Source organism: Spermophilus citellus, assembly GCF_964194105.1.
Source record: "Spermophilus citellus genome assembly, chromosome: 1".
Taxonomy (NCBI): Eukaryota; Metazoa; Chordata; class Mammalia; order Rodentia; family Sciuridae; genus Spermophilus; species Spermophilus citellus.
In genome coordinates this window covers 244,497,856-244,523,697 of record NC_138182.1, presented here as the reverse complement: position 1 = coordinate 244,523,697, position 25,842 = coordinate 244,497,856, and the positions used below count along the sequence as shown (strand labels likewise).

The 25,842-nt window shown below is 39.3% G+C and overlaps 1 pseudogene across 1 annotated transcript; it reads right to left on the bottom strand.

The window, feature by feature from the left end:
• Window positions 1-10,619: 10,619 nt before the first annotated feature.
• Window positions 10,620-11,761, bottom strand: LOC308657100 (filamin-binding LIM protein 1-like; annotated as a pseudogene). The gene has a single exon. The product of its transcript is annotated as a filamin-binding LIM protein 1-like (transcript).
• Window positions 11,762-25,842: the final 14,081 nt, after the last annotated feature.

Genomic DNA, 25,842 nt, shown 5'->3' with positions numbered 1-25,842 from the left:
GGAAGAGAAATCAGGTCAGCAAACATGATGATCAGAAAAAAATATTGTGGATTCCTAGATCAACTGCTAATGAACTATTTTAGTCAAAAACTCTCTCTTGCTCTCTTTTCCCCCAGTTCTAGGGATTAAACCCAGGGCATCATGCATACTAAGCAAGTGCTTTACTACTGGGCTACAGCCCAAGCCCCATGACGTGACTATATTTTTAGAAAGATTTTTCACTGAAATGTACAGATTATGTGGTTTGGATTTGCCATCAAGTACTAATTCTTCATCTTTGAAATATTGATTTATTTCCTCAGTAAAATTATGGAATGTGACTTTTTCTACCTTTATCTTTTCCCTACATTTACAAATATAATACAATTTTTGAAACCACTTACATATTTCTTTGCCTGCTGCAAGACATATTTTATAATCACACTGAGCCCCACTTAGGATGTAGTGAAAGCCAGCTACTAGTGTTAGTTGTTATAAATAATGAGAGAGAGGGGTGGATATAGCTCAGTGGTAGAATACTTGTTTAGCATGCTCAAGGTAGAGGAAAAAGGAGTGTCTTATGTATACTATTTGCAAGATGAATTAGTATAAGTGCTAGTGACTTGAGTTATATTTATCTGACTTAGTATGAAATCACTTGTAGCCATTAAAACAAACTTACAGGGCTGGGGTTGTGGCTCAGTGGTAGAGTGCTTGTCTAGCATGTGTGAGGCACTGGGTTCAGTTCTCAGCACTGCATATGAATAAATGAATAAAATAAAGGTCCACTGACATCTAAAAAATATTTTAAAAAACACAAACTTACAATGTTAATGTAACATCATGAGATAATACAATATTTAGTGAAAGTATAGGACACAATTATATATGATGAATTATGATCATAGTAAACATGTATGCCCAATGTCCTTTGATTTAACAATCCCACTTCCCAAGTAAGTGTGAAAAGATAAATATAATGAGGTCCATGGTATTGTTTATAATAGCAAAAAATTAGAAACAAATTTTTATTAGTAGGGATTAGATTTTTAAAAGTATAAAACATTCATGCATTCATGCAGTAGAATACTATGTAGTCCTTTTGAAAACAGAGTAGATAGACATATCTGGACTTTGAAAGATGTCTGGATACATTGTTAAATGAAGTAAAAAAAAATGACAGAATAGAATGTATAGTATAAAACAATTGGTAAAAACATCAAATAAGTATCTATAATATATAATAGTATGTGATAGACACATTAGATACTATATATCAAGATAATATGTAGATATAAATATGTATCAAGTTTTTCACAGTAATTGGTTCTGTGATGATTGGGATTATAGGAAATGTTAGTTCCTCCTTTATTCATTTTATGTATAAATTGTTTGTAGTATGAATGATGATTTATAATACATCATAATTTAATGCAATAAATACAATACAATTTAACTTGTAATGTAATATGATCATATTATTAGGATACAAAATACTAAAATTCCAGCACAGAAAATAGACTAGAACTAAATAAAGTAACATGATCTCAATGGTTATTTCCAGCTGATGGAACCATGAAAGATTTTTTTTTTTTTTTGGTACCAGGGATTTAATCCAGGGGCCCTTTACCACTGGGCCATGTCCCCAGTCCTTCATATTTTTTATTTTTGAGACACAGTCTTGCTATATTGCTTATAGCCTTCCTAATTTGCTGAGGCTGGCCTTGAATTTGCCACCCTCCTGCCTCAGTCTCCCAGTTACTTGGATTACAGGTATGTTCCACTACACCTGGAATCATGAAAGATTTTTAAAAGTATTCCTGCTGTAATAAATTGTATTCGATGTGGGTGCTGCACTTTAGTAATTAAATAAGAAGGTAGGGAGGCTGGGATTGTGGCTCAGTGATAAAGCACTTGCCTCACACATGTGAGGTACTGGGTTCGATCCTCAGCACCACATAAAAATAAATAAATAAAGATATTGTGTCCACCTACAACTAAAAAAAAAAATTACAAAAAAAAAAAAAAAAGAAGAAGAGAAGGTAGGGATTCAGAAGGAGTGTTAGGAATTGAATTAGGTAATTTAAACACCTAAATATTTTCTAGCTTCTCTTCTTCTTTATTTTGGTGGTGGGGGGAGGGAGGTTTTAGCTTCAGTTCACTCTGCAGCCGTTGATAATGAACTTGAGTACACCAACAGTGCAATGAGCTGGATCAGACCATGTCATAAGGAGACCAAATGACAGGGGAGAAATCTTCAGGGATAGATACATAGATTACGTTGGCTGGGGATTTCCACATTATTGCCACTGTGGTAATCATACAAACTGCTGACCCTTGAGTTTCCTGGTGCAAAGGGCATTTGGTCCTGGGGCACAACCTCTCCATTTGTTTGCAAGAAGCATCAATGCATGTGACTCCAAGCTTGAGTCCATTTTAAAGTAGCAGTGGATTTGGCAGGTATCAGGGAGCATTAGAGACTTCAGGCAATCCTTCAACCCTCTGATATCAGCTTATTTCTTAGAAGAGTTCACAGCCTAGTTTTTCCCAGAAATGACCCTCTGAAGCAAAAATATGGATACCAGCTCCTCACCTCAGGGATTCCTTTACTGGTAAACTCCCTTGCTGGCTGATTTTAATATGCCAAGAAAACTTTTGCAGCAGCCTTCAGCTGCCCCACAATTTGAATTCCAAAGATTATGATCCATAAATGGTACCACTCTCAGGAGACTTCTGCCTGGAGAAGGAGACTTCTGTTTTTCTCAGCATCTCCAGTCCTTGCTGATTTTCCATTTTACTGACAAAGGAGGGACAGGGAAAGGGCACACCAAAGGGCTGCCACGTCAACAACTAAGATGCCATAGGTGGGATTCCCTGAAAAACCAGAGAGACAACCAAATTTATGACAACCGAGTCACCAAACAACACTATTATTTTGTAAGGAAATTTGCTGATGGAAACTGTTTCATTGATGGAAAAGTCATCGAATTGCTTCAGTTCTTTGTTGTGTTGTTTTTAATTAGTATGCCCTGAGGCTTTGTGGCAAGGGTTACAGAATACATAAATAAGGTCATTTCTTGACATAAACCCTTTCAAATGCCAAAATTAGAGGGAAAAAAAAGAATAGTTATTCAAATGCCACAGAGACAAAAATCTGCTTTTCTGGGACAAAGGGAAACGAATGATTTAAGTTCGTGGCAATTTTTAGTCTCATTTACGCACATACAAATAATCCTCTTTAAAAATTCTATTCAGCACTTGGGTACAAGTACATGGCGTACCCAAGGAAGTTCAAATGTCGATTATCATTATTAATAACCTTGGTTTCCTTGCTTGTTGACTGCCAAATAAAACAACACATTAAGCAGAAGCTGATGCAGAAAACGACCAGGAGCACAAGTATCCTAGATAGAAAAGGCTGGGTCAGTTTTTCCGTTTCCTCTGGGGAAGGGCTTCTCCACTTGCAAAGGCATACCCTTGGAGAAGGTTACCACAATGTGTCATGCTGACAAATGTCCCATTTCACAGGCAAAAAAAAAAAAAAAAAAAAAAGATCCTGCATTTCCTTGAATTAGATGGTAACAGAGACAAGCACTCCAGAGAAGGTGGTTTGCTCAGCAGGCAAGAAAGAAAGAGCCCCAGAGGGACACACCAACTCAGAGGCTGTGTTTTCTCTCTGGACATGCAGCCTCCATGTGGGGTCAGGTGTGGTTTGGTGTTGTTTTCTCTGGGGATTTTCGTACAGAGTCCTCCTATCTTTGTAGACAGTTCTCAGTCAGTTCTGAGACAGCAGACGGTAGCGGAGATGCTTTCGCCCCAGAGGTATGCAGTTTTCAGCTAAAGTGGCCAAAGGAATGTCCCAACCAGGCATTTCTACCAATGAGGCAAGCTAAGGGATTCTTTCCACTTTTAGGAACTTCTCTGAGCTGTGGAAGGAAGAAATGAGTATGGTTTTCTTTCTTTTTTCTTTCTCTTTCTCTCTCTCTCTTTCCTGCAGTGCTGGGGATTGAAGCCAGGGCCTCTGCCACTGAGATACACCTCAGCCTCCCCACCCCACACACACACCTTTTAAACCTAAAACAGGAACAGTAATTGTAGTTGTCACAAGCTACCTTGACAAAAAGAAAAAAAAATCATGTATATACACACGATTATATATATATACACATATATTAATAGCACCAAAGATTTTTAAATCCTTGGAACATTAATGAGAACTAATGATTGTGTTGAAACCTCTATATTAATTGAGAGTGTGTGAGTGTGTGTGTTTGCACAAGTATGTGTGTATGTATGTGTGTTTTGTGTCTTGTGCAAGTTATATGTGCACAGTACCAGCCATCTATTTAGTGGCTCTATATCTGAAGAGAGTGGGTAAAGCAAATCATTCTACCCATGGTCTGGAATAACTTAAGATTGCAGAAGAATAGACTTTAGTTCAACAGTCTGAAAGTGGAAGAATCCGAATGAGGTTTGCAGCAAGCCCAAGAATGTCCTTGACATTCAAACCACGCACTCTAGTCTCGCTGACTACCAGATCCGTAATTCTACTCCCACCTCCCACCCCCGCCCGTGCAAGTTCTGGGCAGTGTCAGAATTCATCCTGGAGGCCTCGAAACTCAGTAAGGATTTTATTTCTTGGAGGTAAGCCTAAGATCCAGTTGTACAGGGTTGATTTCAATCTTCCATAATGGAGGCCATTGCATTAAAAATATATAGCAAAAAGAAGACTGTGGCTTGAAGAATTCACATTTATCAGATGTATACCAGGGTGATTTAGCATTTATACAGTCATTGGTTTCCATGTTGAAACATTTTTTAAATGAATCTACGGATCAGTTCACTGGAATGTTCACCGGGTACTCTTGCAATTGTAAAATATTAGCTTTTAAAAGGGTTGTTGAGCCAGTTTACATTTGATTTGACCCTTAGGAAATCTCAGTGTCTCTTGGTAAAGGTCAGTACTATGACTAGAAAAATGACAGAAGAGATTTCTTTCTATAGTGGATCAGTTCAGGCATCTTTCATGTGGGGAAAATGGTGAGTTATTATTGTCAAAGTATAATTTTTTTAGAAAGTAAAAAACATTATCCTTTATACAAATATTTAAATTAGCACATAACAAAATTTTATTTACCTTATGAACTTGGAGGCCATCAAGATGGTAAAACTGGTAGGTAAGAGTATTCAAGAGACTGAAAAAATATACATTTATAATGAAAGAGTATATTGAGTATGTGTGTGTTTACACATATATATGTATAATGAAAGAAAGAATCTAGGAATAAGATTGATAAATATTAAAACAAAAACAATTGGGGATGGGGGGAGCATGGGAGGAAGGAAGAAACTTTAGACAGGGCAAAGGGGAGGGAGGGGGAGCGAGGGGGCATGGGGTAGGAAAGATGGTGGAATGAGATGGACATCATTACCCCAAGTACATGCATGAAAACACGAATGGTGTGACTCTACTTTGTGTACAACCAGGGATGTGAAAAATTGTGATCTATGTGTGTACTATACATTCTCCTGTCATGTATAACAAATTAGAATAAATAAATAAATTTTTAAAAACCAATTCATAGGAATGCAAAATGGTACAGTCACTTTAGAAGACTGGCAGTTTCTTACAAAGCTAAATATACTCTTACCATACAATCCAGCAATTATGTTCCTAGGTATTTACTCAAATTAGTTGAAAACCTACATCTGTACAAAACCCTGCACATGAAATTTTATAGCAGCTTTAGTTATAAGTGCCAAAAGCTAGAAGCAACAAAGATGCCCCTTGATAGTTGGATAAACTGTAATATATCTATACACTGAAGTATTATTCAGCATTAAAAAGAAATGAGTTATCAAGCCACAAGTAGAAGTGGAAGGTGTTTTTTTTTTTTTTTTTTTTTTCCCAGTGCTGGGCATGTAACCCAGGGTCTCACACATGTTAGTCAAGTGTTGTACCATTGAGTTACATCCCTAGTCCTGAGATAGAGAAATCTTAAATGCATAGTGTTAAGTGAAAGAAGCCAATCTAAAAAAGCTACATATTATTATTTCAACTGTGTGGCCTGGAAAAGGCAAAACTAGTGACAATAAAAAGATTAGTGGTTTCCAGTTTAGGGTGGGGAGGAAGGGTGAAGCTCAGGGGATGTTCTTAGGACAGTGAAACTATAACTGTAAAGTGATACTGTAATGGTAGATTCCTGGCATCAAGCATTTATTAAAATGCATAAAACTATACAATACAAAGAATGAAGTCTAAGGCACATTGTGAACTTTAGTTAATAAAATGTATCAATATTGGTTCATCACTTGTAAGGAATGTACTACACTAATACAAAATACTAATAGGGGAAATTGTGATGAGAAATGGAGACAGGATACATGGGAACTGTCTGTGCCATCTGTTTATCAGTAAACCCCAAACCATTAAAAGAACTTTTAATTAAGGACTTTTAATTAAAAAAATTAATATTCTATAGGGTAATAATAGCCTTTGTGATTCCTTTTTCTATCCAACAGAAATTATTTCTTCTGGTCAATTTTGCAAATAAATTTCCAAATTTGAGTTCCCTACTTGCATCAGTCAGAGTCCAATAAGGATACAGAAATTATTACCAATTATTTCAACAGAGAGCAGCTAATCTAAAAGATTGCTTACTAAATATTAGAAAGCCAGAAAGGCAGAGAGAGAATATTAAAATATTATAGCAGCAGTAACTTCGGGAAGTGATTATCACCCTTATGTCTGAAGAAAGGAAGGGAAGAGGCTGGATTATTAAAACTAGAGCCTTGAGAATGGGACTGGAAGATCTAAGATGCTGTTTGCCTGATGCCTCAGGACCTCAGAGGAGGAAGTCAGACCTCTGAAGAGGGGCTGTGGCTGGACAGTGCTAATATCGCTGAGGAGTGCAATGAGGCTGTTCTTGGGAATATGGACAGCCCACAAACTGGAATCAACTGCTGCTACCAGAAGTAACTGCTACTGCCATGGTGAAGAGCTGTTCAGGGACACTGACAACAGGAAGAGAATGGGAAGGAAGGAGGCACCCACACACCGCCCCCTATTGGCAGCAGCAATGGGGTGGGGGGGAGCAAGCTGGCAAAAGAGAACTCCTCTGCATATAAAAAGCAGAGAATAGATGAGGGGGAAAAATAGCTTTAACAACCAGCACGCTGCTCTAACTGGAACACCTGCAATGGATATGTTTGTTCTCATGGCAAAGCAATGGGTTTGGGATTCAGATAGACCTGGTTTTGTATTGTAGTTTGAATATCTTGTAATGGGTTACTCTGGCAAATACTGTATTTTATTTCATTTACCAGTAAAAGTAAAACAAGTAAGGCCTCGTATGAAAAATAGGGACAAGAATGCCTATCTCCTAAGGCGTTTGTAAGCATTAAATAAGATCATGGTGGCACATGCTATAGTCCTAGCTGCTTAAGAGGCTGAGTCAAGGGGATGATTTGAGCCTGGGAGTTCAAGGGATAGCCTAGGCAACACAAAGAGACCCCCTCCCCTGTCCTCCTCCCCCCTCCCCTGTCCTCCTCCCCCCTCCCCTGTCCTCCCTTCCCCCTCCCCTGTCCTCCCTTCCCCCTCCTCTGTCCTCCCTACCCCCTCCTCCTCCCCATCCCTCTCCTCCTTCTCCAGTTTTGATACTGGGGATTGAACCCAGGGTGCTGTACCACTGAGCTATAAGCCCAGTTCATTTTATTTTATTTCAGTTTGAGACAGAGCTAAACTCAACTTAGCAAGAACTGAATTGCCCAGGCTGGCTACAAACTTGAGATTCTCCTGCCTCAGCCTGCCAAGAACCTGGAATTATAAGAGTATGCTACTACGCTTGGCTAGAGATCCTCATCTTAAAATTATCAATTACCTACCACAGTGGCAGAGCCAGGATCCAAAATCAGGCAGTGGCATTATTTTTTTTAACAGTTACACATTTATTTGCATGCATAGGAGGGAAAAACACAACCTGAACTTCATGAACATGTTACTTGCTGCTAGGATCTATTGCTTAGGAGGAAGTCAAATTAGAAGTAAGTAAAAGAAAATGATGGTACATTGAGTTAGTAGAAACAGCAGGATAGGAGGTCCTTGGTTACCATAAAAAATTGTGAAGGTGGCTCAGAATGCTGAAGCGTAGGAATGCTCTAAGCTTAAAACAGGGAGCTGGTTGGAAGGCCTGAGGGGCTCTACCCAGTAGCTGGAACCCAGGATTCTCACAGGAGCACATGGTCCATCAAGAGACCCCATGGAGAAAAGCACGTGTTAATCTATTCTACAAGATACCTTAGTGATGTTATGAAGCAACAAAGGTGATTTTTGTTAAGAGAAAAAAGTCTTCTCCGTGTGGCCTAGGCGAGGCAGTGATTGCAGGGCAATCTGGGCTGCAGGGCCGAGGTGAGACTTGGGGACACAAGTGTGAGGGCTGAAGGGACACTTGCCCTGGCACCATTTTGAAGAAATTTGTGCTTGGATGATTGTGTGAGGGATGGGCACAGCCCCACTTGAGGCTTCAGGAAGGACACTCAACCCCATCCCTGTCCTCTAACATACAAAAGACACTAAATCTGTTTCTGTTGATGACTCACTGTAGCACCCTGGAGGAGGGCCAGAGGGCAGGTGAAGGGCTGCTAATGTCTTCAGGTATCTGTGGATCACCTCCCTCCCTCCTGCCGCTGGCCCAGCCTCATATCAGTTTGACATGTCCCAGAGTGGGGAAGCCCAGGGCTGTTTCACCAGTTGGTCACATTCTGTACATTTGTGAACCAAGAGGAGGTGTCTATTGAGATTTTGCCCCACCCAAAACCAAATTATTAAAAGAAAAGATTTATTTCCCACAAATGTGAAAAATACTGTTTCCCATCATTTAAACCTCAAAATTCTCCTTCTCTCCCTCCCTTTCTTGCTTCCTTTGTTCCTTCCTTTCTCTCTTAGACCTTTATGGTTATACACAATAGTTGGGTTCATCCTGACAAACTCATACATGCATAGAAATTAATTTCAGTTCACGATCCCCCACTTTTCCCTCCCGTCCTTCCTCCCCTCACCCCTTCTCCTTCATCTACTCTAACAGACTTCCTTTCACTCAGGTATTAATTTGTATTTGATTGGTTCTTTCTGTAATCTTAAACTTCCCTCCTCCTTTCCTTTATTTTACTCTAGTTTCCGCATATCAGAGAAAAATATGACCTTTGAGTTTCTGAGTGCGACTTATTTCACTTAGCATGATGATCTCCATTTCCATCCATTTACTGGCAAATGCCATAATTTCATCCTTTTTTATGGCTGAGTAGAACGCCATTGTATATATGTACATATAATGATTTCTTAGTCCATTCATCTATTGACAGGCATCTGGGTTGATTCTATAATTTAGCTATTGTAAATTTTGCTGCTTAAAACATTATGTGGCTGTGTTGCTGTAGTATATGCTATTTTAGATCCTTTGGGAAAATACGCAGAAGTAGGATAGCTGGGTCATTTAGTTTTTTAGGAAACTCCACACTGCTTTCCAGAGTGGTTTTATTATTATGTAGTCCAACCAACAGTTTAAAGGTGTACATTGTCTCCCACAACCTAGCCAGCATTTATTGTTTGTGTTCTTGATCATTGCCATTCTGACTGAAATGAGAGGAAATCTTAGTGCAGTTTTAATTTGCATTTCCCTGATTACTAAAGATGTTGAGCATTTTTCATATATTTATTGACCTTTTTGTGTTTCTTCTTTTGAGAAGTTTCTATTTAGTCATTTTGCCCATTTATTGATCGGATTATTTGTTTGTTTTTTGGTGTTAAATTTTTTTAGTTCTTTAAATATTCTAGATATTAATCCCCTGTTAGAGGAGCAGCTGGCCAAGATTTTCTCCCATTCTGTAGGCTCTCTCTTTATGCTCTTAATCGTTTCTTTATCTATGAGAAATTTTTAGTTCAATGGCATCCCATTTATTGATTCTTGGTTTTATTTCTTGCACTTTGGGGGTCTTGTTACTGAAGTCAATGCCTACACCTATATGATAGAGTGTTGACCCTATGTTTTCTTTTAGCAGTTGCAAAGTTTCTGGTTTAATTCCTAAGTCTTTGATCCATTTTGATTTGAGTTTTGTACATGGTGAGAAAATTTTGTTTTCCTACATATAGCTATCCATTTTTTCCAGCACCACTTGTTATAAAGGCTATCTTTTCTCCAAAATATATTTTTTGGCACCTTTGTCAAGTATTAGATGGCTGGGGTTTGTGGATTTGTCTCTGTGTCTTCTATTCTCTTGCATTGGTCTGTCTATTTTGATGCCAATATCATACTGTTTTTATTACTATAGTATAATCAGATTAGTAAATCTCAAAATTCTTAAAAAGTACTTTTGGAGATTTTCCTTACCTAGCTCAGCCTTGTACTCTGAGCTGGTCTCAGCACCTTTTACTAGACAGTTAAGTGTGAGTGCTAGGGACACAGGTACCATCTGGAGATGTGGAGAAGTTGAAAGCCTGAGGAACCACTGTGTATAGCACACATTTATGAGCCCAAGGTGGCTCAGCTCCCTGAATCTCAGAAATGCTAGGCTGAGCTGCATCTTGGTCCCCAGTGAGGCGTGGAAGAGAAGTGTGCAAAAGTACATCAGGAAGGGAAACCAAGTCAGGGAAGGGCCCTGGCCAGGGCTGGCAAGCACTCCCAGCAGCACCCTGGGGCACTCTGCTTCATGTAGCATGGTTTGCAGAAGAGATGGTCCTTCAGAAGGTAGCAGCCCCTAGTCTATGGGTTCCACAGACAGAAGATACTGCAGTTCAGCATCTGCAAGAGTTTTCATGAAAGTTTCTTCCCATGAACTCGATTTTGAAGGCATCCTTCCTACTCAGGGGGATGATAGGATTCTCACAGATGCTGAACACAGGGCAAATTTCCTGTAGAAGTCCTCCAGGAAGTACATCTGGTCTGGCTGTCTAGGGCAAAGCTCTCTTTCCTGACGCACCTCACCATGTGTGAACCTGGTGCACCTCACTCATGGGAAGGAGGCAGAGTAGAAGGCCTGGCCCAGGGCCCTGACAATGTGATCCCAGACCACCTCTTCACACTCTGCCTCACTTCTCCAGGGTGTCCTGGTAGCAGAGTTCACAGCGGGCTGCCCATCCTTCTGACAGACGCTCTGCCTGGCCAGCTGGTGGTGGCAGGGACAGCAGGTGAAACACTGGGCATGGTGTTGCCTCTTCATGACCTCCATGGCCCGTTCTCAGGGGGACACTATCTTATGGCAGAAGGCACAGACATCTGTGGAAATCTCTCTTTCCAGGAAGCCAACAGGTTCCTTTGGGAGAGGTGGCAGCTCCTTCTCTGAGGGCTCGAGGTGACTGGGTCAAGGCTGGACTGATGTTCCCTCTGTCAGAGCCTGTGGTGGGGATGGGGGCAGGTGCAGTGGCTCCAAGTCCAAAATGAATGATGCTCCTTTTGGGGGTTCCTCATCAGAATGTGGCAGGAGGAGGTTCAGGTCACCAAGTGTGTCCTCGCCATTTGGGGTGGGGGAAGAGGGAAAGCATCTTCGGTTGGAGAGCTGAGGTGGTCTAGTTGGCACAGGAGCTGCAGTCCTGCTAGAGGGCACCCAAGGGCTGGGTTTCCCTGCTGAGCCTGCCCCAGATGCCTTCATGGAGGCAGGGGACTTCCACGGATGGCCACGCCTGGCCTCACAAGCCACCTACTTCTTCAGTCATAGCCACATGCCTGCATAGGGGTACGAGGGTGATAAACACAGATAAGGTGACCCTCTTCTTGGGCTGTGAGACCATTGATTCAGCTCCTGCTGGGACAGGGAGACCTAAGTCCCAGAGGTAGGCCAGCTCTACTGCCTGGCCTGCTGGAGATTGGTGCTCAACCCTGGTTAGGCCCTGGGATTTGCCAGGGACCTGAGTCAGACATGGGCTCTCTAGCCATTCCCTGAACATGTGACCCTGGGTGGCAGGCCATCTCCCTGAGCCTCAGTGCCTTCCTGGGGTTCCTTGGCACCTCTCCAGCATGGCCTTGATTTGCTCACAATGGCGTTTTAAAGCCTATGCTCTTGGTCACTTAGAAACTGCTTTTTCCATCCACACAGAGAGCTAATTGATAGGACAAAACAATATAACTTGGGATGTAGGAGGGGTATGTGTGTGGTAGCAAAAAGGCAACACAAGGAGTCTTTGTGTGGTGGAAATGTTCTATATCTTGACTCTGGTGTATATACAAAACTACCTAAGTGACAGCATTGTGTAAACACACACACACGTGCACGCACCATACAAGTAAAACTAGATGAACCTGAATAAGATCACAGGATTGCATTAAGTCAATATCCTGGTTGTGATATTATGCTATGATTTTAGAAAACACTACCATTGGAGAAACCTAGGAGAAGCAAATAAGGGATGATTTGAGGGGATCTACTGATTTCTCAAGAACAATTTAAATCAAAAAAGAATACAGTTTGTTATTGGTTCTGAGACTGCCTTCCTTGATGAACTGAAGAGTAACTGCAAGATGGACAGAATATCCTCTGAGGATATATTCTTCCTGAACATATCACACTACTTTTCTGATGATATATATAAATAAATAGTTGAGATTTGATGCCAACGAATATAACTTTATGAACAAGTGTAAAAAGCTATAATAGCTTTCAATGATTTTTTAAAAATATGTTTTAGTTGTAAATGGATCTTTTATTTAACTTATTTATTTATATGCAGTGCTGAGGATCGAACCCAGGGCCTCACACATGCCAGGCAAGTGCTATACCACTGAGCCACAACTCCAGCCCCTTTCCATGATATTTTACCTCTGTAAACCTTAATAAATTCCATGTTTTGAAAGATTTAGGACACTATCCCAAACCATAAATATAAAACTTGAAGCAACACAAATTGTTTAGTCTCTGTTCATTTTACCCCATTTACTGAAAGTGCAACAGAACTAAAACAGGCTCCAGACTACCAAAAGAGGCCTTTTTGAGCCATGTCCTCCAGCTGCTTCCCAAGATTCTCTACTTCAGCTTGTGTGGACACAGTCAATAAACTAAACTTTAGCCACCATTGGGAATGTCAACATGAAGTGACATTTCAAGAATTTAGCTGGTTCCACAGATAGCAGACTTTTAGAAAATACATAGCCTTGTGCGGTGGCACATGCCTATAATCCCAGCTACACAGGAGGCTGAGGTAGTAAGATTGCAAGTTGAAGGCCAGCTTCAGCAATTTAGTGAGGTCCTAGGCAACTTAGCAAGGTCCCATCCCCAAATAAAAAGGGTATGGGGTATAGCTCAGTGGAAAATAAACCTGGGTTCAATCCTCATCACTATTTAAAATAAAATAAAATTACATTAAATTAAAAAGTAAAAAGGAATGAATATGTAGCTTAGTGGCAGAGTGCTTGCCTAGCATGTGAGAGGCCTTGGGGTTCAGTCCTAAATAACACACACACACACACACACACACACACACACACACACACACAAATACGAGTCAAAAAACTATTGCCAAACATCTCGAGAAACTCTTGAAATCCAGCTGGTTTCCTGCAGAGCCTTGTCTTCCTTCTGTGGGTTTGCTCTTATGCAAGTGTGGAGCATTTATTTGGTTCAGAGTATTTTCCTGTTGCGTGACTGTGGTAGAAAAAAATCAGTTGTTTTGAATCAGTTGCACATTCTCAAAGACTATTCTGCGATTGAGGATGTATATGAACTGATTTCTTTGTATCAGGATTCCTGGTTAGAGAAGTGATTGATAAGAATGAAAAAATAAAATCACGTTTTTCTAGCAAAACAAAACCAGAGTTGCCCTGAGTATTCATTCCTCATCTCTTCTGCACCAGATGCTGCTGCTGCATCTGCCTTTCAGGCTTGGAGCATCTCTTCCACCCCTAACACTGCTTCTGCCCGAGGTCAGAAGAGGACAGAGAATTAGAGAAGCCCTTTTCTTGGTGGCTTCATCTCATAGACCCATCTATTTGGTATGAGCTGGAAACTTATTATCAATTATTCTTTATGATACTATATACTTGTATCATTGAAATATAGTTAATCTTTATTAACAGATGGCTATTACAGAGGGGGAAAATCAAACTCTTTCATTGGGCTTAGGGAATTAGCAAGTTGTCCTGAACCCTGAACAATGGCAGTTCTATTATTGTGCTCTGAACAAGTGTATGTTTCATAAATTTTTGTTATCTGTGATAAGAAGTGAGAAAAAAAATCCATACATGGACATACATGGAGCTATCCCCATAGAAACTTGATGAAGACATTTGGCTTAAAAAAACAAAAACAAAAAAACCTTTTTTTTGAAATGTTTCTATTATTGCTTTATTTTAAATAAAAATTTGCCTTTACTGCCAGAACTATGAATATATCTCAGAACTTTCCAAAATACCTGACAATTGTGGTGTGAGGTCAAACCACTGAAAAAGACAATGGAGTGGATTGATGCACAGAGGAGAAAATCGCCTGCATGTCTGGGCTTCTTCCTCTCAGGCTCCCACGAGCTCTGCCGAGAAGAGGCTGCCAATGGTGTACAAAGGTCTGCCTTTGGCTGCAAATAACTGTGCTATTCTGAGGATATCAAGGCCTCTCTCTAAGGCCATGAAGCCAGTCTACTTGGGAGTTGAGCTCAATTGTAAAAGAATTTCAGATCCCAACAAGGAAGGTTCTAGTGGAGCACACTAAGTCAGAATGTAATCAGAATGAGATGAATGCCTTTAGAAAGGTACGTGTGTGCTGAGAGTAGGCAGAAAGCCAGAATTCACTATTTAGTTCTTACAGTCTCAGCCCTGTGGAGGCCTTAGTTTGGCCTTGGTCCCAGCATGTAAATTTCCCTCTCCCTTCAAGTAAGCTGTGTTACCAATGACAGTTGTAATGACGGGTAGAAGGGGAGGAAGAAATCTGCACACCCATCATTCCTGAAAAACCAATTGTGAGCCCAGCAGCTGTCTTTATAGGCAAAAGGTAGAATTTTTACTAATAATCAGAAAACTAAGGTCAAGTTACCTCAAATAATGTTTCTTCTGCTATTGTTCCCATAGTACTCTGGTCCATGCCAGGATATAAAGTTGTTTGGGGCAATGGTTGTGGGTGTTTAATCAGAGGAAATTGTCTTAAGTCAACATGCTTCCCAATGTCTCTATTTTTGCTAATGGTACCATCATTTTCCTGTCATCCAGCCTTGAAACCAGAGACTCACCATGAACTCTTCCATCACTTGTTTCGCGTCAGAAGCCAGTAGAGAGTTGATCTATTACTTTCCTCCCATTCACAATATCTTTCTTATCTGTCCCTGTTCATTTTCATTCCCATATACCTTAATATGGCCATGGTCTTTTAACACTGCAGTTTTGTTCCCCTCTATAAACTCATGTTCCATGTGGCTGGGTTTGTAGCTCAGTGGTAGAACACTTGCCTAGCACGTGTGAGGCCCTGGGTTCAATCCTCAACACCACATAAAAATAGATAAATAGAATAAAGGCATTGTATCCATCTACAACTAACAAACAAACAAAACAAAATGAAACTCATGTTCCAAGCAGCATTTCATCATGTCACTCCTTTGTTTGAAAGCTGTCCACGGCACATGCCTGTGTACTAGTAGATAAAGGTCTAAATTCAACCAAGTATCCTCAGGCTACAAATATCTGGCCTGGAGTTGTACTTTCAATCCTATCTCCCTATGTGTGAAATATGCATTCTTCCCAAATGAGTCTATTCACTGTCCCTAAAACATTTGACTCACTCCTATTTTCTTTGCTTTCCCAAGACTGTGACTCCCGCCTGGAATGCCCTCCCTTGCCACTACTTAAGTCATGTGCCCTGAATGCATAGTTAACTTCTCTGGGAACAGCTCTTGCCTCCCCAGCTAAATACCATACTTAGTACTGGGCTGGTTCTGTAACCTTTGCTCTTTTGCTCTGAAGAACTTTGTCCATAGAGGTATGTGGAGCTTTGTTTTTATAGGTTCCTTATTTCAAATAATGAAATTGTGGCAGAAAATTATGGAATCCAGGCTGTGGTCAGTTGCTAACTTTTACCCACATTTTGGAACTTAGTGGGTTCTATATAGTAAAATGGCTTCTATATATTATACAATTTAATCCTATGTGAAAATACTGAAATTGACTATTATTGCTGAAAAGAAACTGAGGCTGTCTTATACCTTTCTATTTCAGGTGAGGTTCACAGACCCTGGTGACTGCAGTAAGAAGATCATTAGTTCGAGGCCAACCTGGGCAACATAGTGAGATCTCATTAAAAAAAAAATTGAGGTTCACAGACCAACAACATTGTATGTATGACCTGGGAGCTTATTTGAAATGTTGAATCTTGGGCCCTAAGCTGGCCTACTGATCCCAAGATTCCTAAGTGATCTGTGTGCACAGTGGTGTTAGAAGCATTAGGACTCTCCCTACCTCTAGATCCAGAACAATTTTATGGAAGGTGAAAAGAAGGAGGCCATGTGAGCTAGTGGAAAGTATTCTGAAATATGAGCCAGAAGCTGTGTGTTTCATGCCATGCACCAGTTCATGATTCTGAAAAAAAAAATCACTGAATCATTTTGGGCCTAGTTTTCTGATATTTCAAATGGGAATAATACCTCCCGGTTGTTTTATGAGATTGAAAACAATTAAGCAAGAGAACAAATGTGAAAGTGATTTTAAAAATCACATAAGGTTCATACATGTTGTTAAATCATTATTATTGGTGTTTTAAAAAATTTGCTTTTGTGAGTCAGACATCTGGGTTGTGGCAGAATAAGGGGCTATGACGCAGCTCTCCTGCCTTCTAGTCCCATCCACACGGAGTGAGGCTCCATCACCACAGGCTGTGCAAGGCCCTAGGTGTCGCAAGGAGCAGCTGGAACAATCTCTCGAGAAAGGAATTTGTACATTTCAAGAGTCTTTAAATGTGTTAGTACCCTGTGACCCAGTCTTTTCTACTAGAATTCTGCCTCGAGAAAATAAACAGGAATGCAGATGAAGAATTTTAAGTAATTATGTTCACTGAAGATTAACTCAGAAAAAACAGAAACAAGAACAAAACAACTGCAAACAATCTGAATACCCAACAGTAGGGAATGGTTAAATAAATTGTAAGACCCCCATATGTGGTACGTCATGCAGCTATTAAGATTTTTCTTTAAGGGGCTAGTGCTATGGCTCAGTGGTAGAGCACTTGCCTGGCATGTGTGAGGCACTAGGTTGATTCTCAGTACCACATATAAATAAATAAAATAAAGGTCTATCAACAACTAAAAATTTTTTTTTCTTTAAAAAGAGTTTTTAAGGACATGAGAAAATGTTTGATGTAATACTAAGCCAAAAAAAAAAAAAAAGAAAAAAGAGGTGGATCATAAAATTATATATTAAGCATGATCTCAACTATGTTTTAAGAGCTGTGTGGGGAAAAGTCTACTAGGAAACATAGGAAAATATGAATAGTGCTTGTTCTGGGAAGTGGAATTTTTTGGTTTTGCTTTTCATTTTTTAAAATGATACTGATTTTGATCAATGTGCATGGGAATGCCTGAAAGAATGATTACCTTTTTTTTAGATAATATGCATTTAAAAAAATTTTTTTAGTTGTCAATGAACCTTCATTTTGTTTATTTATATGTGGCTCTGAGAATCGAACCCAATGCCTCACGCATGCTAGGCAAGAAGTATACCACTGAGCCACAACCCCAGCCCCAAGAATGATTACATTTTTTTTTTTTTTAAGGAAAAGTCATCTTTACTCTAAAATGCATGCAATGGAAATATAGTTGTGTTTGTTGGTTAGTGGCTGTGGCTGCTTTATAAATAGTTTGTCTTATTCTTCCCCTATCCCTTCCCTCATTTTGAACAAAAAATACATGCACTAGATTAAAATATGTGTGTATACATGTATATGTACATGTATAATTTTTTAGACCCAACAGTACAATTAGACACACAACATATTATATCGTCCTCCCACCCATTTCCTCAGACCAATTCCTCTTCCCAGAAACAATTACTGGTATAATTCACTATATTAGTTTCTCTGTTCCCTTTCAGAGGCAGTATGTGCATTTTCCCCCAAAGGTAATACACTATGTAGATTTTTCTTACTTCTTTTTCTTTTCTTAAAATAACTTTTTATTTAAAAAAAATTCAAGACTTCAAAAGTTACATAAATAGTAAAACTCCTACATATCTTTACCCAGATCATCAATATTTTGCAATTGTAGTCTCCCTCTTGTATATATATACATCTGTGTATTTTATTTAAATTTCTCTTATTATTATTATATTTCAGAGTAAGTTGCAGACAAATTTACTCTAAATACTTGTTTTCCTGTTTCCTAATTACAAAAATATTCTCTTATATAACCATGATACAATGATCGGTTTCGAGAAATTTAACATTGATATGATGCTATTATCTAAATAAAATTTTTTCCAAATAAAACATTTTTCCAGTTGTTCCAGTACTCTCCTTTGTGGCATTTTCCCCTCATACCAAGATCAGAACCAGCTGGACACATTACATTTTGTTGTCATGTGACTTTAGTCAACCTTACCATGATATATTTTAGAGTCTATCTATCTTTAATGACATTGACATGGTCAAAGAGTACAGACCGGTTGTTTTTCATGCACCATCTTTTATTCAATAACATGCCTTGAAGAGAATTTTAAGCTATTAATAAGCCAGCCTTTAAAAAGATTGCTTTTGGTAATGGGGATTGAATCCAGGGCTTAATACATATTAAACATGTGCTCTTCCCCTGAGCTATACCCTCAGTTCAGGCTATATAAATATACATACATATGCCTATATATATTACAATACTGGACGTTGGACCCAGGCCTTGAGCTCTGAGATATAGCCCTAGCACTTTTATTTTTTATTTTGAGACAGGGTCTCACTGAATTGCCCAGGTTGTCCTCAAATTTAGAATTTTTCTTTCTTTCTTTCTTTCTTCTTCTTCTTTTTTTTTAATTTGTTGTTTTTAGATACACATGACAATAGGGTGTATTTTGACATGTCATACATACATGGGTTGCCATTATAATTTGGATACCATTCTTGTGGTTGAAACTGATGTGGAGTTACTCTGGTCATGTATTCATATATATGAGCATAGGAAAGTTATGTCCAATTCATTCTATTGTCTTAAACTTGGAATTTTTCTGCCTCATCCTCTGGAGTAGTTCAGATTACAGGTGTGTGCCATTGCACTTGGCTTTCTTTGAACAAATTTTTGATAACATGGGTTTTCCTGGTAACAAGCTAGTACAAACACTATGTCATCTCCAGGTTATCCTGGCAAAACATATAAAACCACAAAATAGTTTATGCTTACTTTCATACATATGTTTTTTTTTTAAGGTAGCACACATTATTGGAGAGCAGTATTCTTGTTGTTCAAAGAAAAAAATTATTTTCTTTCTCATGCTATCATAAGAGTAATATATGAAAAAAAAGTAATATATGCTCATTATAAAAAACAAATCCAGACATTTCTTAGAAGTATAAGTAAAAATGCAAAATACACCTATTATCTCAGCATTTAGAAAGAACCACACTTCATAGTTTGGGATATAGCTTCCTAAACCTTTTGCTGTGAATATTCACACATTTGCTTTTTATCCCCAAATGAGATAATTCTATTCATGTGATTTTATACCTACTTTTTCTTTCTCCCCTCCCCCCGTGGTGTGGGGATTAAACCCGGGGCCTTGTGCATGCAAGAGAAGCACTCTACCAACTGAGCTATATCCCCAGCCCTGCTTTTCCTTTTAACAATACGTGATGGATAGTTTCCCATTTCAATAAACATATATCTGCATCATCATTCTTAATAGTTACAGAATTTTCTACTATATTTATTTGTTAATTTATTCAATAAATATTCCTATATAGAATAGGCACTGATAAAAGTTCTTGGGATGCATTCATAAGTATTAAGTCTTTGTTGATACAAATTCATTAATTAGCCCTGTATTACTGGATGGCAAAGTCATTCAATTTTTGCCATTATAAAAAGAGCTATGATGAATATATGTCCTTATTTTTTGTGCCTTTGTCTAAATACTGCCTTAGAATAAATTTCTAACTGTGTTAATCACTTGACCAAAAATATTTATATTTTAAATCAATCGTGGTGGTGCATACTTGTAATGCCATCAACTCCAGAGCTGAGGCAGGAGGATTGCAAATTTGCGCCTAGCCTCAGCAAACTAACAAGACCCTGTCTCAAAATAAAACATAAAAAAGGGGATGGGGATTCACCTCAGTGGTAAAGCACTTGCCTATCATGAAGCTTCAACACCAGCACAGATAAATAAATAAATTAAAAAATTAATGGGAAAGGGGTATAATGCAGTGGTAAAGCACCCCTGGGTTCAATCCCCAGTTAAAAAAAAAAAAGAAAAAGAAAAAAGGGAAGGAAGAAGGAAGGAAGGAAAAAATACATATATTTTAAATATTAAATAAATGCAGATTGTCTTTTAGAAAAATTTTGCCAATTAATACCCAGTGCCCAGTATGGTTTGTATTCTTGCCCACACTGAGTAGTAGTAAGTTTTTAATCTTTGGCAACCTGATAGACCAAAAATTAAAATAAATGTTAACTTGTTGGTTTTTGTAAGTTTTAACAATTCATATTTTCTACCCTGGGATGTTCTTTTTCTTAGTGATTTATATAAGAAAATTATGATATATTTTACAACTACTTTCCAATTCTTTATTTATCTTTGTCCTTGGTTTGTGGTATTTTAAAAACCATATTAAACCATATCGAAGCTAATTTATTTTTCTCTATAGAACAACTGTGTGACTTACTTATCCATGTTTGTTTGCTTATGGTGCCAAGGTTTGAACTCTGGACCTTACACATGCTAGGCAAGTGCTCTACGACTGAGCTACATCCCCGGTCCTATAGCTTTTAATAATGATTGATGATTAATAAACATACTGAGTTGAAAGTGTTTGAAATAAGCAGAAGATAGGCTTTTTGTCAACTTGAACATCTCCTTTTGAATTTCTGGCAGTGCATGTAGAAGGTGATCTGAAACCGTTCCTTGGGTAGGTTGGAGTAGGTCGGGGTAGGTTCCTGCTAAGTGAAATGCAAGCTGAGTGATTTAAAGAAAGGGAGTGGAAAGAGAAATAACCATCAGCCTGGCTGCAAGAGATCTGGGCAGGAAGATATGGTGCAGAGGAAGAGATGTGGTAGCTGAGGTAATGAGTGGAAATTTGAGGAAAGAAAGAAGTTTAAAGATAATTTTTAGGAAGTTTGTCAGTAAGATAGCCAGTTCTCACAGAACCTGTAATAAAAACCACATCTACACACCATGCTTTGAAGTTGGACTTAGACCTATTTTGTGATGCCAAGTGGAAGACAAGCCCCAAGGCAGGTGCCAGTGAAGCAGGGTGGCCTAAGGCAGCCGACTGTGTGGAGGGTCTGCCGTGTCGTCCCACTGAGGGTGACTCTGCAACAATCATGTCACCATTAGAAAACCAATTCCACCCACTCAAGGTAACTCTTCCTCTCTCAGCAGAGGTCAGTCAGGAATTTGTGCCAATGAGATGTCAGAGGAGGCTCCCTGGGGGCCTTCGGAAAAGAGAAGTGCATGACTCCCGCTGAAAGAAGACAAGATCTGTCCCAGATCATGTGGACTTGAGGGGAACTTGCCTTAGAAGCTAAATGGGGAGGGGGAGCCATGGCTCTCTAAAGATATTAAGCCACTGCAGCAACCACCTCTGAAGTCCACCCCACCTCTAGTCATCCTGTTACGTGAAATAATAAACGTCCTTAATACTTCAGCCTGTGGGAGTTGAAACTTTGGACATTTTGACACACAGAGGAAATTTCAAGCAGGAGTTCGAGCAAGTTGGAACTCTGGCAAAAGTGCTAAATTCCTAAATGTAGTAGTCTGGACATGGTGCCAGATGTTTAGACTGGGCCTTTGCTCAAGAGCTGTTTTGAGCGGTCTTGGTTCCCAGAACATGTTGTGTTCTCTCACCTCAGGGTCTTTGCCCGGGCCATTCCTTCTCCCTGGAACACTCCTCCCTCTGCTCTGGCTCTACTAGGAGTCAAAGACTCTAGAAAGATTTCTCTGAGCCTTCAAGACACAGTTGGGTGTTCTCATGTGTCTCCGGGTGTTTTCCCAGGCAAAGACTTTGCAAACTGTGTGGAAACTGCCTCGATCTCTTTGTGAAGACGGGGACTACATCTGTGTAAGTCGCCACTGTCTACACTGTGCCTGGTATATTGCCATGCTGTGTTCAATATTTGCTGAATGAATGAATAAAAAAGCTTTTATTCTTCCTACTTGGGCTTTAAAAAGATTTTTGCCTTTTAAAAGAAAGCTCCAATTTGTTACAAATATAGATAAAAAAAAGCAACCATTTAATTTTTTCTACAAAAAAGCAGACTCTTCAGTACTGACAAATAATATGTAATAAAGAGCTATAAAAATTTTGAGATATACTTCACATAACATAACGTTCACCCCTCTAAAGTATGTCATTGTGTTTTTTAGTGTATTCATAGGTTGTACGACCATCACTGCTATCTAATTTCAGAAAAAATTTCACCATCTCTGAATCCATTAACAGTCACTTCCCGTTCCCTTCTCCCAGATTCTGGTAATCACAAATCTGTTTCTGTCTCTACGGTTTTGCCTATTCTGAAAATTTCCAAAAAAAATGGGATTATACTGTATGTGGCCTTTTGTGTCTGGCTTCTTTCACTTAGCCTAATGCTTTCAAGTTCATCCAAGTGGTAGCATGTATCAGTACTTCATTCCTTTGTATGGATGAACAGAATCCCATTGTCTGGACGTATCCCATTTTGTTTATCCATTTATCAGTTTGTCACAGGAAAGCAGGGAACCAAAACTCCAAACCTCAATTCTTGTGTTCTGACAAAAGAAAATTTAAAGTCAGCCACAAAAAAACCATGCAAGATAAATTTATTGGAAGTGAAAGTAAAATTAAAAGCAAAGTGAGGCTCAAGCAGAGAGCACTCTCAAGAGAAAGTGGGATGAGTGTGGTGGCACACACCTGTAATCCCAGCGTGCTGAGGCAGGAGGATCCTGAGTTCAAAGACAGCCTCAGCAATTTAGCCAGGCACTAAGCAACTCAGTGAGACCCTGTCTCTAATAAAATACAAAATAAGCCTAGGAATGTGACTCAGAGGTCGAGTGTCCCTGAGTTCAATACCCACTACCATCACCCTCCCCCTCACCCCCGAAAAAAGAGGGAGTGGTCCATCTCTAAGCAGAGAACAACAAATGTGACAACACTGTCTCCAAATTTATTACCAGTTTGATGTTTACTGGGAAAACTGGGGATCACCTTTGCCGATAAGGTGTTCAACTCTTCTTTCACATCAGGCCATGGAGTTTTCAAGCTTAGTTGGTCCTCTCCAACTGTCATGGTGGCCGTCCTATTTAGGGGGTCTTTATGTACAAGTCAATCCGGTGTTAATGTGGTCACTGGGGTCAGTAACCAGTTAGAAGTTACCTTAGTGCACCTAAAGGTTATGTAGTGCTACTAAAGGAATCTTCCTTCCCAGACAAATGGAGACATCTATAGCCATAATTCCTAGCTTCACACCACCTTCAGTGGAGCTTGTCCAGAGTTAGTCCCATTAATCTTCTTTTTTGCTGTATTTTCCCATTAGCTCCTTTGCTTCTGTTTATTTCTACAAATTACTACCAGCTTTGCTTTGTCATCCTTTGAAAGTAACTTAAAGGAGACTCTAAAGTAATTTAAAGAATGCTTGTGACCTTGCCATGCATTTAACTGCTCATTGCTAGTTACTAACAAGTTGAAGACCATTTGGGTTGTTTTCACTTTGGGGTTATGAGGTATAATGCTGCTAATGTAGCAGGTTTTTATGTGAATATATTTTCCATTCTTTTGGTATATCTAGGAATGGAATAGATCATGTATATGATAACTCTACACTTAACTTTTTGAGGAATTGTTCAAGTGATTACCAAAGTGGCTGCACCATTTTACATTCCCACCAGGGATATATGAGGGTTCCAATTTCTGAACATTGTAGTAGAGGTTAATTTGAATAAAATTATGTTAGGCAAACAGAATGCTGACATGGAGAAATAGGAATGATGCACTTTATACTCATGGTTAATGCATATGAACAATAATCTCATCAATCTGTCAATCATTTGCTATCCAAGAGCTCATGAGCACAAGGCAACAGAAAATGACTAATGGAATATATGATGGATGTAACCAGTTATCTGTATTTTTTTAAAAGCATTCATGTTGATGGATAGAAGAGCCTGAAAGAGTTGAAAGTCATGGCCAGGCGTGATGGCGCATGCCTATAATTCCAGTAGCTCGGGAGGTTGAAGCAGGAGAATCACAAGTTCAAAGACAGCCTCAGTAACTTAGCAAAACCCTAAGCAACTCAGTGAGACCCTGTCTCTAACCAAAATATAAAAAAGGGCTGGAGATGTAGCCCAGTGGGTAAGCACCTCTGGGTACCAAAAAAAAAAAAAAAAAAAAAAAAAAAAAGAAAGAAAGAATGTCATGAAGCAGTGGCCTTAGTCTAATTAAGCCTAAACCCAATGGCATTCAGACATGTCTGTGCCTGTCTGGGAGACTGAGCTGCCAGAACCTGACTTGAAAGAGGAACCACTGAGCTTGGGAGAGAGGACTAAGCTAATGGAAGCGAGACTTAAATAGGAAAGTTTGTTAAGGTTTCTGGAGGGAAGCACAGTTGTGAATTTGGATTCCCCAAAATCTAGTCCTGTCTTCCTATATCTAGGACTGAATTCCAGAAGAGAAAGGCCTGTGTGTAAAATCTGAAAGCATTATTTTCTTTAAATATTCTTAAGACCCTGGATTCGAAAGAGCACTGTCTCAATTAATTTGCTTATGTGGTTACATATCACACAAAAAGGAAAAAGGCTTTCTTCATTTGGTCAGCAAACTTTCAGACTTCCAAAATATTCATTTCCACTTAAAGGCCTCATGCTTCAGGGTGGTGTCAGTGGCAACGGGCCTATTAGGGAGCAATGACTGAGGTCATGGGAGACAGGCTTGGAGCACCTTCACAGAACTCACAGGCAGTGAAGTCTTGCCCGCAGAAAAGAGACCGAGCAGAAGGCAGTGGTGGTAGCTCATGGGGGTCCTTTTTGGTAAGCCCTGGCGAGATGTTCCCTGGACATTGATGGGGTTTATAGGTCCTTATCAATAAAATAAGAGCAGGAGACACATGAGTCATCACTATTTGTGTGTTAACAGTGTATAACATCCTGACTGGGAAATGTAGTCTATTAATGAAATAAAATGAAAAATAACTGGGTAGCTGAGGAATGAGCCACACAAATTTGAGTTGAATGATTAAAAACACATTGTTCCTTTTGAGATGAATAGTAGGACTATAAAATAGAAAATTTCCACCTTAAAAGTCTTTGTTATTGTTATAGCTGATGTAATAAAATTGGTTAGTGGCCTTTCCCACCATAGGTTGCTGTGTTATTCTCACAGCTAGGAATTTTCCATTGCTTTAGAGATTAATTTTTCCCACAGTTTTCTATCCCACGATCTTTGGAGTTATAGATGAAAATGTAGCTATTAGTCAATGGCAGGAAAAGTAAATGGCTGGTACAATGTGTAACAACTAAAAAAAATGAAGCAAGTTCAAGTTCAATTGGATCCAAGATGTTGAATAAATATAAAGCCATTGCAATAGAATCTGTGAGGAGAGCCACACCCTGGGGTTCAAAGGGAGGAAAGAGAAGAACCCATGAATGCTACCTTTTAAACATCACAAAAAAATGAGATCACACCTTTATTTTTCTAATAGGATGAACTAGTCCCCCCCACTCTCCACCCCCATGGTAC